Genomic DNA, 16,210 nt, shown 5'->3' with positions numbered 1-16,210 from the left:
TTTTTCGAGGATAAGGGCAAAATAGTCATTTTGCCACCTTAGAGGCAAAATTGTAATTTTACACCACCCAACACTTGTCATGCCCATGGATTTCAGCCATTAGCATTTTATGTCATGGATAATTGAAGGATTTTATGTGGTGGTGGAAGAAAGCTTAATTATTAAGTTTTTAAACATGGACCAATAACATGGTGACAAATGTCAAGCTTGGATTATTTTATTATTTGGCTTTAAAAATCAGCCCATAACCTTCCCAACTCATTTATCTTGGTTGGCCAATGAGAGAAAAAGAGAAAAAAAGAAGAACAAAAACCTTAGAGAGAAAAATTCAAAGGGAAATTGTTGATTTTCAAGGAATCAAGCCATTAAAGGTAAAATTTCTTAATTCTAGCTTATGATCTACCTTTCCTATGCATTATTTGCATTTTTCATGGTTGAATCACAAGATATCATGAAGGATAGTGTGCTGATCAAACCTTAGGAGAGAGAATTTGATGATGAATTTAGTTAGAAAACATGTTATTCTAGTGTTTTTAGTTGTTTGGTGATGTGTAGTATGAAAAGCAAGCAAGAAAAATTCATGTTCTTACATCACCTTCATTGGCCGAATATTCCATGTGGAATATTGATGATGAATTTGATTGAATTTCAAGTGATTTGATTAGGAATGAATGATTTATGGTGTGAGAATCAAGCATGAAAAATTATATTGTTAGTGCACTCACCATGGCCGAATTTTTCAAGAGAAAATGTGAGGATGATTTTGCCACATTTCAAGTTATTTAAATTGTGTTTAATGATTTGGAGTATTGGGAGAGAAATGGAATTGTTTGGAGTTGAATTGGACGTATTGGCCAATTAATCGGGTGATAGATCGAATTAGGCCAATACCATTTTATTTAGGTACATAATTGAATTTATATTGAACACCGTATTTAGATAGTTACCCGAGTATTTCACATCCCATTTCATGCATTAGTATAGAGTCTGAATTGGTTTTACAACGGTTTAGCACAAATGTAGCAAATTGCTTATTGTGCATTATGTTTAGGTGGTGAGCATTCTGGCAAGAGTAAAGAGGTAGTATCCGAGGATCAAGAATCAGAGTATCCCGAATTCGATTCCCATTACAGTGAGTAACCTTATTATCATCTTAATTATCTAAAGTATGTTTTTATCCGATTTTGTAATTTTATGAAAAATGTGTTTAAATGAGATGATTTTATAAATTGTTTTGAAATTTAATGATGACTTGAAAATGAAGTAATTGAAGACTACTTATTGTATTGTAAATTATGTTTTGAATTGAATGGCTTATGATAATGTGGGCATGAATGGCTGGATGGGTATTTGTGTTGAAAATGTATAAACTGTTGTTTGCCTTGATAGGCTGGATAATGATAAAATTGACATGTCATGCTGTTGAATTTTTATTGAATTGGTGGGTTATAGATTGGTCAATGCAGTGGCGGGTTCTGTGGACCAACCTTTTTGAAGAGCACGGAATCCGGGTATATTCTTACCTTGGTTGAGGAGGTGAGTAGGGTAACTCCTGAGGTAAAACTTTAGAGTTCACTTCACACCAAACCACCACTTGAGGGTGAACTCAGCCTTCATTACTTTTAGTCATTCGGGGGCCCACATGTCATTGTTAAATGTTTTGAATACCTGGCTGCGTGTGCTACTGTATGTAGGAATTTATTTTACTTTTACGTTGTAAAAATTATTTACGTAGCGTTCTATAAAAATTGTTTTATGAAAAATTAGAATATTTTATTCCATTAGCTATAATTTCACTTTAAATGAATGTTTTAGATATCTAAACTTATTTTCGGTTATGAAATGTGTAAATTTCTCTCATAAACTACATTTGAGCTAGTTTCAAAATTTTTGGAAAAAATGACCAAAATACCCTTGTGTAGTTGAAACTTCTCTTTGATTGTTTTTTAATTGAAATTAGTTCATATCACTTTGAAACATAATTTTAATAACTAATACTGACAGGGGAAGCGAGAAAACTGATGTTAAGCCTTGCGAGGTTTCAATTGACATTCTTGGTAATGAATGTCTATCGGGACATCGCGACGATTGTCACGGGCTCGATGGGAGTTTCGGGTTGTGACAAGTTTGCTTGGTATTAATATTAACAAAAAAGGGAAAAACAATTCCTTGGCAATGCCACTAAAAACTTATTGTTGATTTTACCACGCAAGTGCACATATCATAACAAGTAATATAAAGGTAAATAGGATGTCGAATCCCATAGGGAATTGCACCAACTTAAGCTAAGTACTAAAATTATGGCAAACGAATTTTATCGAAGTATTCAAAATTAAAAGATTGATTAAAAATTAAATTAAACTGACAAATTAAAACTAATAGTTGAAAGGCAAAAATTAGAACTACAACAGTCTAGCCTTTTTCAACAAGATTTTGATCTGAATTGGGCAAGATAGTAAGCATGAAAGTTGTATCCTTATCGCTTAGCTTTCCAGTGGATCAAGAGTTAAGTCAATTAGATTTCTTTAGCGCAAGTTATGCCTGAAATACTACAGCATATACGAACGAAGCCATCACCATACTTGCATGGATTCTCATCAACTAAGGTATTTTCATCAAATTTCTTACAAAAACAATAAAAGAGATCAACAATAACTAAACTTAAAGTAATTTAAAGTAAAATAACATAAAATTAAACTAAACTAACCAACATGTATTGAACTAAATTAAGAAAAATAACTAAAATACTTAAATTTTGAACCTAAAATCTCAAAAACTTAGCTACTTAAGCCCACAAAATATGACAAAATAACTCTATATAATAAAGTTTTTAAGAAGCTTGACAAGCAATTTCAAGGATTTATTGAGGTATTTAAAAAGCTTTATATTAATATTCCTTTTGCTGAAGCTTTGAAAAATATGCTCATTCATGTGAAGTTTTTGAAAGACATCTTCAATAAAAAGAGGAAAGTAGGTGAGTTTGAGACTATTGCACTTACTAAGGAGTGTAGTGCCAAAATTCAAAATAAGCTTCCACCAAAGCTTAAAGATCTAGGTAGTTTTACTATTTTGTGTACCATCGATACTTTATGTTTTGCTAAAGCTTATGTGATTTGGGTGCAAATATAAATTTGATGTCACTGTCAATTAATCAACAACTTGGTTTGGGGGAGATTAAGCCTATTTTTGCAACTTCACAACTTGTTGATCGATACCTCAGTTATCCAAATGGAATAGTGGAAGATGTTTTGGTAAAAGTTTGTAAATTTATTTTTCTAGTAGATTTTATTGTGCTTAATAGTAGGAAGATCATGAAATATCGATCATTCTTACAAGACCATTTTTAGTTACTGGTAGTGCTCTTATTGATGTTGAAAAAGATGAACTTACCTTAAGGGTTCAAGACTAGGAGTTAAGTTTTAATATTTTTAGAGCTTTAAAATGTCCAAAAGATTCTAATGAGCGTTTTGCAGTTAATGTGGTGAATAATGTTAGCAATGATATGTTGATGGAAAATTATTCTAATGATCCACTTGAGGCCTTCTTGATTTCTACTTGTGAAAGTGATGATGATAGAGTTCTTGAATATGCAAAATTGTTGGATGTTCCATCACACCTCCCAAAACCTCAATTTGAGTCTTTACAATTACCAACTTCTTCAACTTCACCAGCCAAGCCTTCCATTAAAGAATCACCCACACTTGAGCCTAAGCCATTACATTTTCATCTACGATATGCTTTTTTGGGAAACTTATCTGCTTTGGTAGTTGTTATTTCTTTTTTTTTTACTAACACGTCAGAAGGCAAGCTCCTTCATGTGCTCAGAAAGTTTAAGAAAGCCATAGGGTGGACCATTACTAACATCAAGGGAATTAATCCATCTATTTGCATGCATAAGATCCTTCTTGAAGACAACCACAAGGCAACCATTGAGCATCAACGTAGGCTAAATCCAATCATGAAATAAGTGGTTAAAAAAAATATTATCAAATGGCTAGATGCTGATATAGTATATATGATTTCAGATAGTACATGGGTATTTCCAGTCCAATGTGCACCAAAGAAATGAGGTATGACTGTAGTTTCCAATGAAAATAATGAGTTAATTCCCACTAAAAATGTGACTAGTTGGGTAGTATGTATGGATTTTCGAAAGCTCAATAAGGCTACTAGGAAAGGCCACTTTCCTCTCCTTTTTATTGATCAAATGCTTGATAGATTAGCTAGTAAGGAATTTTACTACTTTTTGGATTGTTATTCTAGGTATAACCAAATTGCTATAGCTCTTAAAGATCAACAGAAAAATGCTTTCACTTGTCCTTTTGGAACTTTTGTTTTTAGGAGAATGCCTTTTGGACTTTGTAATGCACTTACGACTTTTCAAAGATGTATGATGTCAATTTTTTTGACATAAGGAAAAATATCTTGAGGTATTTATGGATGATTTTTCTATTTTGGTGATAGTTTTGACAATTGTCTTTTTAATCTTTTTAGAGTCCTCAAAAGATAAGAAGAAACAAACTTGGTGCTGAATTGGGAAAAATTCATGGTGCAAGAAGGCATTGTTCTTGAACACAGAGTTTTTAGTAGAGGAATTGAAGTTGACAAGGCCAAGGTTGAGATAATCAAGAAACTTCCACTTCCAACATCAGTGAATGGCTTTGGGAGTTTTCTTGGCCATGCTAGTTTTTATTGACGTTTCATTAAAGACTTCTCAAAAATTTTCAAGCCACTTTGCAATGTTTTGGAGAAAGAAACACCTTTCCTCTTTGATGATGCATGTCTTAAAACATCTTAGAGCTGAAAAAAAAGATTAGTTTATGTACTTATTATCACAGCCCTAGATTGGAATCTTCTTTATGAACTTATGTGTGATGCTAGTCTTTATGTGGTTGAAGCAATCCTCGCCCAACAAAAGTAGAAGATTTTTCATCCAATTTATTATGCCAACAAAACATTGAACGATGCCCAATTAAATTACACCATCGCTGAAAAAAAGTTGCTTGCTATTATGTTTGCCTTTGACAAATTTTGCTCATATCTTATGGGCATAAAAGTTATTGCATATAGTGACTATTTTTCCATTCGGTATCTGTGAGAAAAAAAATGCCAAGCCACAATTGATAAGGTGGGTACTTTTGCTACAAGAGTTTGGTTTCGAAATTCAAGACAAAAAATATAAAGAAAATCAAGTGGCAGATCACCTTTCTAGATTGGATAATGAGGCATAAACTGGAAATAAAGTTATGATAAATGAAACTTTTCTAGATGAGCAGTTATTTCATGTCAACGAGTAGAAAATTTTGTCACGGTATGCTATTTTTGTGAACTACATTATGAGTAATCTTTTCCCTCCCAACTTGAACTCTTAACAGAAGAAAAAATTCTAGCATGATGTCAAAAGTTATGTTTAGGATAAGCTTTTCTTGTTTAAGCAATGTAGGGATTGAATTCTTAGAAGGTGTGTTCTAGAGGAAGAATTTGATAAAAAACTGCATCATTAAGGTCAAAGAACTATTGCCAAGGTTCTTCAATTAGATTTTTATTGGCCTACTATTTTTAAACATGCTCATTCTTTTGTTGTAAAGTGTGATAGATGTCAATGGGTTGGCAATATCTCACAAAGACACGAGATGCTTCTCAACAACATTCTAAAGGTAAAGATTTTTTATGTTTTGGGAATTGACTTCATGGGTCTATTTATTCCTTCATACAATAATCAATATATCTTAGTTGCTATTGATTACATGTCTAATGGCTTGAAGTTACAGCATTCCAGACTACTGACTCTAAAGTTGTGATGAACTTCTTGAAAAAGAATATCTTCACTCATTTTGTTACACCTAGAGATATCATCATTGATGAAAGATCTCACTTTTACAACAAGTATTTTGAAGCACTATTTGCTAATTGTTGAGTTAAACATAATATTGCCACAGCATATCACCCACAAACAAGTGGCCAGGTTGAAGTTTCAAATAAAAAAATTAAGAGAATTTTGGAGAAAACTATGTGTCCATCCAAAAATGATTGGTCTAAGAGGTTGGATGATGCATTATGGGCTTATAGAACTATGTTCAAAACTCTAATTGGGATGTCTCCATTTAGATTGATTTTCAGCAAAGCTTGCCATCTTTTGATTAAACTTGAGCATAAAGCATATTGGACCATTTAGAAATTGAACTTTGATCTCTAAGCTGTTGTAGAGAAGTGTCTCTTGCAACTCAATGAGATGGATGAGTTTCGACTTCAAGCTTATGAAAGTGCAAATATCTACAAGGAGAAAACTAAAAGATGGCATGACAAGAAAATCATTAAGTGTAGTTTTCAACCAAGCCAACATGTTCTCCTTTATAACTCTCAATTAAGATTTTCTTCTGGCAAGCTAAAGTCTAGATGGTCAGTACCTTTCGTTGTTACGAAAGTATTCCCCCATGTAGCAGTGGAATTGTCGAAAGAAAATAGGACATTTAAAGTGAATGGTCAGCGTCTCGAGCACTATTGGGGAGGTGAAATCAAACGCCAAAAATACTCAATTTCACTCATCAATGCCAATTGAGTTAGAAAAAGTCAAGCCAAAGATTATAAATCAAGCGCTTCTTAGGAAGCAACCCAAGGGTTCTAAACTCAATTTATTTTTATTTTATTTATTTATTTATTTATTTATTTTACTAATTTTAATTTTTACTTTTTTTGGAGGTGTAAAAAAAAAAGTAGCACCGTGACACCATGCCAATGAAAAAATAACCGCAAAGGCACCACAGTGCTTACCTATTAGCGTTACAGCATCATGAAAACACCAGAAATTCCACCCCACCCCAACCGGAGACAAGGGTGCCATGGCATCCAATGGCCCAACAGTTCTATACACCCTTCTTTTTCTTATTTAAACTTTTATTTTCCCCATCAGCCACCAAAAACAAAATCAAACTCTCTCTCTCTCTCTTTAATCATCCACATCCACAAAACTCTTTCTCTCTTTAAAATCTCCATACACACTCAAACTCTCTTAATTTCATGCCTTTAAAACCCATCATAATAATTAAACTTCATTAAATGCTTCAACAAACAATTGGGTTGCATCATTTCTCAAATCTTCTTTTTCTTGAAATTTATCGTCAAATTTCAAGAATTTTTGGATGTTCTTGATATTATTGGTTTCTTGGTAGTTTTTTATCAATTTTTTTTAGATATTTATGCTTAGAAAATAATGGGTTTCTAGGAATTATTGAGAATTTTGAGTTGGGTAGTTAGAATTTAAATTTAATTGTGGATTTGATTAGTGGGTAATTTAATTAACTTCTTCATTAGATATTATTAATTGTTAAAATTTAGTCATACATTGAGAAGCTAAATTATTCTTACTTATGATTTTGTGAAAATTATTAAGAGATATTGGGTATTGGAAAATTATTGTTTGGCTTTTTTGGGGTTTCTTTGCTTTGGTTTTGGTTAAGTAAATTGCAGGAAATTTAATCATTGCACCAAAGAAAGCAAGGGCTAGTGCAAGTAGTTCCTTTGATAAAACAAAATTTATGTTTGTGGATACTATTGCCAAACATGATAGTTCCCTCATAAATAAGGTTCTGATTCAAGAAGAAGGTCTTGATGTTACTTTAATCTGACACCTCGAAATTCAAGCCCAAATTGAAGAAAGAAATTGGCAAAAATTATGTTCTTAATTAGAGGTGGCCGTTATCTAGTTTTAAGAAAATTTTATGCTAATTGTCCCAAATATAATAATGTTGTTGTTTTTGTGAGAGGTAAACAAGTGTCATTCCATAGCCAAGCTATCAATGCTTTCTATGAAGTTCTAGATATTGAGAACAATGGCTATGGGCAATATCTGGTAGAGCATCAAGGCTGGAACAAAATTATTTTGGCACTTTGTGAAGAGGATGCCTAATGGAAAATATCGAAAAATGAATTGATATCTTTCAAGCGTAGTGTCATGAAGCAAATGTCAAAGGTGTGGTGGTATTTTACGGCATCAAAGATGCTTTTGTGTTTACACGTTACTAGGAATAGGGCAGTTTTTATTAATGCCATAGTGATGAAGAAATCCATCAACATTGGCCAAGCAATCAACCATACCATGATGCATACAGCCATCACCAAAAGAAATGGTTTATGTTTTCCTTCATTGATCCCTGCTTTGTGTGGAAGAGCCGACATACAATGGAATCCAAGTGAAGAATTACTACATCCAAACGTTCATATTGATGTGGGGCTTATTTACCAATATTCTCAACCCTCAACTAATGGTAGCTCTTCTTCGGCACCACGTCCTCAAACTCTTCAACCTAAAGCCAAGGCTTTAATATCACCTCAACGAATTGAATAGCTAGAGCTTCGATTTATATAACAAGCCTCATACCAAGTTCGATGCAATCAACAAATGGAGTAGATGCTTAGAGCCTATGGTACCATTATAGGGATGGACATGAAATCTTTCCCACTTTACTGAATCCTCTCACGAGCTTGGGCGACATAGAGGAAGATGAAGGTAAAGAAGAGGAGTATCCAACTACCAGGGGAGCATTCCTTCACCTTTTCTTTATCTGTTTCTAACATTGAGGACAATTTTAAATTTAAGTTTGGGGGAGAATTTTTTTTTCTAGAAGTTGATTTTTCTATGAAAGTTGAGACTTTAATTATTTATTTGCATGCATGTCTTAGGTTAGTTTATCATTTACTTTTCATTATGCTTGTTAGAAGTTTTTAGGATAAAGTAAGTTGTGCCAAATTTTTCAATGATTTTCTTATCTAATGATGAAAACTTAGATGTCTTGTTTCTTTAGCTTTTGGTAAATAAAGATATTATTTAGTTTATGATAAATTCTTTTACTGAGTATCATTGTTAGAATGTGATTCTCACATTTTGAGCATTTTGTCTTTTATTTTGAAATATTGTGCATATTTAGAGAATATTTATATTTATATGAATTTTGGATTATGTCATGAATTTTAGAATTTACTTGATTCTATCTTGAGGCAAAATCTTAGGCAATATTTAGTTAAGGAGATGACTTAGGCCATCTTTGGACCGTTTGAGCCTTTCAAGCTAACCTTGTTAAATTTTATCCCTAGTATACCCCTTTATGCCTAATTTTTCCTTTTCTTTGTTTAAACACCTAATTATTTAGCCTAGTCTTATTTTAAATAAATTTTAATTTTGCATCCCTCACTCCTAAGTATGTAAATCATTTTAGGAAGTGTTATAAGCTAAATGTTGAATAAGATAGAAGGTGAAATTGATGAAAAAGTTCAAAAATATGCTTAGTGTTCACCTCACCATCAACATACAAAATAATAAGTTTGAGGAGTAAAATTGTGATGAAAAAAAAAAGAAACAAAAATAAAGTGTTGAACAAAAAGAAAAGTTCAAAGTTGAAGAAATGGTGTATTTGGAGATTATAAATAAAGCTCTACATAAGTCTTAGAATGATTATGTGCTTAGGATGAATTAAACCTTATTATTGTCCTTCATCCCACCTTGACCTTAGCCTTACATTACAAGCTTAATAAAGACCTAATGATCCTTAACTCAATATTAGTCTACATTAGTGGAGAAAGAGATGAAAAGCGAACTTATGGAGTTCAAGTTCTAATTTGAATTTTGCATTGGCATAAACTTATCTGGATTGGATGATATTCTTTGTAAAAGATTGCACACAGACACGAAAACCCTTTTGAGAATGAGCTTGATTTGAATTGAAACATGAACTTGAATGATGCTTATATTTTGCCTTGAATTAGAGATTTATAGATATACTTTTAAGGAAATTATGCAAATCATTGATTTGGTGCTACTTGTCTCCAATTAATTTGCTTATTTATGATTGCTTTCATCATTTAAATTGCTTTCGTTTTTGTTTAGTTTCTTTTAGGTTTTGCTCAAGGAGTAGGGAAATCTTAAGTTTAGAAGTGTGATAACTCTATTTGATAGAGTTATTTGATCACAATTTTGGGTGTATTTTGTCTAAGTTCTTGAGATTAGTTTAAGTATTAGTTATTTTTAGTCACTTATTTTCTTTTAGTAAATTATATTAGGTTCAATTGCTTTAAGTTATTTTATGATATTTTGCTTTAAGTTTAGTTCTTATTTAAGTTAGTAGGTTGCTTTGTAAGTGTGCTATGAAAAGTGTGATATTTTGTGAAGAAGAATGCATTCATGGTGCGGACTTCCACTGCACATGTTCCAGTATTTCAAGCATATCTTCCATTAAAAAAGTCCAATTAACATGATTCATGAACCATTGGAAAATTAAGAGGTAGGACTACAACTTTCATGTTTACCACCTTACCTAGTTCAACCTCAAAAAGTGAGAAAATTGCATCACAAGTTGAAGTAGTGCAAGAAAACCTAGAAATTCAAGTAAAAGCATAGAGCGTTGTGGCAACCCGACAAGGGATGTATGCTTTGAATGGATAAAAGACTCAATGTCATGGCCACCAAGGAGGCACCATTGCAATGACTAAAAGGAAAAGCTGAAAAAACAAAGAGATCGTCAACACAGCATCACGACGCCCAATGAGAGAAGGCTACAGTGCTCGCATGTCAAAGAGAAGAGTTTTCATTCATTTGGACTTCTATTTCTATACAAATTTGAGCTCTATTTAACCCCTATTTTAGAAGCATGTTTTAAGGAGAATTAAGCAAGATTTTTTTGAAGAAAAAAAAAGGCATTCAAGCTAGCAATAAAGCAAGAAAAACAAGAAAGATTGCAGATTGAAGACTTGACAAATCTTAGAGTTCTTTCTTTTTTTTTTTTGTTATCTTTATACTTTTTTTTGTTTAATTTTGACAGTTAAACTTTTTTGGATGATGTTTTTAGTAGTTATTGTCACGACCCTGTCCTGAGCTGTGACCGACACGAGAACTTAATGGAGGTAATCCACCAAGCCCACGTAAGCTTCATACATTGTCATTATCACTTAACTTATCATTTCTAACTCCAAATGCATCATAACATTACTTAAGTCATGATTTAAAGCATAACATTTCATATATGCACATTAAGCACGACCTTGTGCCAAAAACATTTGTTGCCACTTAGAATCGACATTTCATAAACTAATTATGGGCTTGCCAACTCGTGGCTACCTTGACTTAAACTAGGTATTTACAACTTATCACATAATAGTGCACATATACATAAGCAAGGTCAAACAACCAAACCACATATAGGCCCATCTACAAACTCTAATAGAGTGACACGGGCGTCGAAAATCTTACCGAATGCCATGGTCATTTCACCTACCAAAAGATATACGTAACTCCTTCTCATGTCTAAGACTAGAGGTGCTCTGTATGTACAAAACATGAATTTTTGAAATGGTGAGTACAATTACTTAGTGAGGAATATGGAAGGGAACAACCAACAACAAGGAATTGACTTTCAAATCCATGAACATTCATTGGCAAGCATGCATATTTTCCCTACACAGAACTATGATGCAATTGGGTCTTACCCATCAAAACATACATAAGAATGCATACATGTGGATTTTTGCCCATAAAACATACATCAAGCATCACACACATCATTTGCAACTTCATGGCAGAATGCATACTTAACCTTAATCATCGTGCATGTAACTCTAGTGGTATTATCGACCCCACAAAGGCTAAATGCACATTTAGGGTATTTCGACCCTTACTTTTTAATTAGGTGCTTTGACCTCTTTCTTTGGTGCTTTACTTCCACCCCACCAAGGCCATGCAATGCATCATCAAACATGACATTTGATAACTCTACTATCTAGAGTTATTTTGACACATTTTGGGGCTTAAGTAGTAACTTTTTTGAGATTTTACGTTTGGATTTGAGTAATTTAGGTGTTTTTCATAATTAAATTAGATTACATGTTGATTAGTTTGATTTAATTATTTTAGTTTAGTTTTACATTATTTTGTTTTAAATTCCTTTAAGAGTAGTTATTACTGATTTCTCTTATTGCTTTTGTAGGAAATTTGATGAAAAAAGCTCAGTTGATGAAAATCCTTGCAAGTTTAATGATGGCTTCATTTGTACATGTTGTAGTATTTCAGGGATAACTTGAGCTACAAAAGTCAAATTGATACGATTCTTGATCCACTAAAAATTTGAAAGAAAGGGCCACAACTCTAATGTTTCCCACTTTACCCAGTTCTGATTGGATCAAGATCAAACTCCTTATCGAAGTTGGAGAACTATAGCAATCTGCGCAGACTAAACATGATATAGTATTTTGAGCATATATTTCAATTAAGAAGTCAAAATGATGTAATTGTTAGACCATTCGAAAACTAAGATACAGGGCTACAATTTCATGTTTACTACTTTTCCCAGTTCGACCTAGAAAAAAGGAAAAAATTTATTCACAAGATGAAACAGTGCAGTAGAGACAGAATAAGAAAGGAGGACCATAGTGCCACTCGAGAGTAGGACGTCGCAACGCCCAAGAGACAAGGTCGTGGCACCAACGACTTATCAAAAATCTGTTTTTGACGAGATTTTGGAAACTAGGGCTTTTGGAGGCTATTTAAAAGGCCTTTTTAGAGGTTTTGATGGGGGTAGGCAGCAAGCAAATACTTTGGAGAAAAGGAGCCAAGAACAAAGTAAGAAAACAAGAAAATTTGAGAAAGAATTGAGATCATGAAGCTCAATACTTAGTTTCTTTCTCTATTTTTGTGTTTCTCTTATTTTCCTTGACTTAGATTCATCATTAAATTTCCTTGGATATTGTTTTTATTAGATATTTTGAACTAAATTATTTTTCTAAGATTGTGGTGGATTTCAACATGTAGTTTGAGTATTTGTTTCTCTTTTATTTACTATGAATGGGCATAGTTTTGCTTATTCAAATTTGCTCTCAATGCTTTTGATTTCTGGCCAACAATTAACAGATTTTTTATTCTAATTGAGACTTGATAAAGAGAGTTTATATTGAACTAAAGTTTGAATAGTGTATGTTCACGTCACTTAGGTGATCTGATTCGCGATTCGGTTAGACATGCACCAATTGCCATATATAGTCAAATTAGAACACTAGCTTAATGAACTTTATTTAGTTGATTCCTATAGACATATAGTGACCCAATTAAGGTAGGTATTTGTAAAAGCATTTCGACAGAGACTTGTACATAGCTTTGGATTCTAAGTTAGTAAAACCATCCATTAATGTAAATAATAAGAGAAGTTGGCATCAGATGAAGTATTGAATGAACCCATAATTCTAGGTTTTAATATATTGCCTTTCTCAAGTGGATTTTTAGTTTCTGTTATTTAATTTAGTATTTTCTTTAATTTAGTTTTAATTATTTTTCTAAAACATCAAGTTACTTGAATAAGATTAATTTGTCATAATTTTAGTACTTAGTGAAAATTTAGGAACAAATCCCTATGGGAACGATAATCTATACATACTATCATATTACTTGTTCGATACGTATACTTGCACGTGCAAAATTGACAATAAGTATTTGGTGCAGTTGTCAGGGATTCATTTTTCTATTATTTTGATAATATTAATATTCACAAATTAATCTTAATTCAAGTTTTTTTTTTATTTTCAAGTACTTTTGGTTGAGGTGAATTATTATAACTATCAATGGCCATTTGAACAATTTGAGCCTATGAGGGTTGCTAGTAATTATGAATTGGCTATAGTGCTTTGACCACCTAAGTAGATGCTTTGTCTCAAAAAATTGACACTTGGGGTGTGAATGTTTTTTAGAGCCCTTGTGTGACATGTGAGCTTTGTGGAGATGGGCATTCCAGTGATTGCTATCCAGCCTATTATGAATGAATGCAATTTGATGGAAGCTTCAATGGGCAACAATATAATTCATATTCCAATAGTTACAACTCAGGGTGGAATCACCCAAATTTTTCATGGAGTAATGATCAAGGTCCTACATATTCATCACAATTTATTTTCCATAAAGGTTTTCAGTCACAAGTTAGAGCTCCTATACTTGAGAAGAAGCCAACTTTGGAAGAAATGTTAATGTAATACATGACCAAGAATAATGCATACATGGCAAATATGGATGCAGTCATTCAAAGTAATGAAGCTTCAATGAGAAATATTGAGACATATGTGAGTCAACTTATTCATGACATCAACAATAGGCCTCAAAAAACTTTACCAAATGACACTACGCCTAATCCTAGAAGAAAAGAATATGGTAAGCATCTTCATGAGGTAAATGACAAGAATATGGTAGATGATGGAGATAAAGTAGATCAAGAGAATACTTCCCACAATCAAGTTCAAGATGAAGAAGCTAAGAAAGAGGAAAAAGTATCTACACCACCACAAGTCAATCCATATGTTCCTCACATTCCCTTTTTGGATACAGTTGATGAGTTACCTAAAGAAGCTGTTGGTATGGAAAATCCAACGAAACTCCTCGAAGCTTGTTTAGTTCAAGATGAAACAATAAAGGACAAGAATGAAGAACTCATAAATATTACACATGTTTTGAAGGCTACACCAAGAGTGCATTATTCAAGAAGAACTCAATTTAAGAAGTTAAGTAAAAGTCAGCCTATTTCACCACATTGAGTTGAGCAAGAACCAAATCTTGAGTTAAAGCCACTACAACCTCATCTTAGGAGGAGGCTACTTTCACACCTCGATCTTTTTTCATGCAAACTCAAACCTCCTTAAAGGGTGAATGAAGACCTCAACCAAAGTCAAGCTATTGACTATAAAGAAGCGTTTCTTGAGAGGCAACCTAAGCTATATCCTTTTAAATTTAGTTGTTATTTTAGTTAGATTTTATTTTTCTATTTAAATAAGTAGTTATAACCTCTCCCTAGCTTGTTTTGTTGAGTATACAAGTTTGGAAAGCATGAACATAATGAGAAAGAAAATTAGAACTTTCAATGCATTGCCACCATCGATAATGGAGTTTGTTTTCTTTATTCTTTTTAGCTTTTAACATTGAGGACAATGTGCAATTTAAGTTTGGGGGAGGGTTTTATTGTTATTAGTTTTTGTGATATTTTTAGGTTAGTTTATTTTCATAAATATTTTTTTTTAATTTTATGTATATTTTAAGATTTTGAGCTAGAATTCGTTACGCCAATTTCTTTTAATTTACCTATTCAATGATGGAAACCTAGTTATAATCTATCTTAATTCTTTGCAAATGTGAATATTGTTTGAGTATTATGTAGATTTTTATGCTAATCTTCATTGTTAGGATTAGATTTCTACAATTTGAGCATCATGTCTTTTGCTTAGATTCATTGTACGTATTTAGAGAAGGTTTATGTGAATGTGAATTTTTTAATTATGTATTAAGTTCTAGAATTTGTTTGATTCTCTCTTGAGATGAAATTCTAGGCTACACTTAGTTAAGGAGATGATTTAGGCCATTTTTGGACCCAATGAGCCTTTTGTAGCCTTCCTTTACATAAATTATCCTTAGTTTTCTCCCTTTGAGCCTAATGATACCTTTTCTTTGTTTGAACACTTAATTTTCAACCTAGACCCTCTTATATAAATATTTTCAACAATTCTTGCATCCCTCATTCCTAAGTACATAAGTCAATTTAGGAATGTTATCAGCTAAATAATGAAAGAGGTAGTAAAAATGAAAAATGATGAAAAGTTTAAAAATATGATTGTATTCATCTCACTACCCAATAAAAGAAATAAGTTTAAGGGTGTGAAATTGAGAAAAGAAAAAGAGGAAAGAAAGAAGAAGAAAAAGAATGAAGTGTTGAACAAAAGAAATGTTGATGAAGAAAGGAGTATACTAGGTGAAGGAAAATAAAGCTCTTAATAAGTCCTAGATTGACTATGTGCTTAAGGTGATTTGAGCTATACATTATCCAATATTCAACCTTAACCCTAGCCATACATTATAAGCTAGTTAAAGTCCTATTGATCTTTAACCTAGTATTAGTTTATATTAGTGGAGAGAAAGATGAAAAGCAAACTTATGGCATTTAACTAATTTTAATTTTGCATAAATATAAATGTATTCGGATTGTACAATATTCTATGTAAAACCCGACCCTATAAATACATGTCATGACATACATGCATTGAGTAGCATGTTATTACGCTAGAAAAGCACCTAAGAATAGACGAAACCCGATATTGTACCTAACGGTACACTTAAATTGATTTAACCTCGAACTAGTTCAAATAGGAATTGTAGGATGAAATTTAATATTTTATAGTCCAGGAATGACTAAAAATGATT

At 32.4% G+C, this 16,210-nt stretch overlaps 1 long non-coding RNA gene across 2 annotated transcripts; it reads left to right on the top strand.

Moving 5' to 3' along the window:
* Window positions 343-2,046, top strand: LOC108663105. Of its 2 annotated transcripts, none has more exons than XR_001929033.1 (3): window positions 343-371; window positions 1,052-1,132; window positions 2,005-2,046. It is a non-coding gene; the product is annotated as an uncharacterized LOC108663105 (long non-coding RNA). The 2 variants fall into 2 exon arrangements; XR_001929032.1 differs by lacking the exon at window positions 2,005-2,046 and adding an exon at window positions 1,453-1,606.

This window comes from Theobroma cacao, chromosome 8 (genome assembly GCF_000208745.1).
Source record: "Theobroma cacao cultivar B97-61/B2 chromosome 8, Criollo_cocoa_genome_V2, whole genome shotgun sequence".
NCBI classification, from domain to species: Eukaryota; Viridiplantae; Streptophyta; class Magnoliopsida; order Malvales; family Malvaceae; genus Theobroma; species Theobroma cacao.
This window is presented reverse-complemented; position numbering and strand designations above follow the sequence as displayed.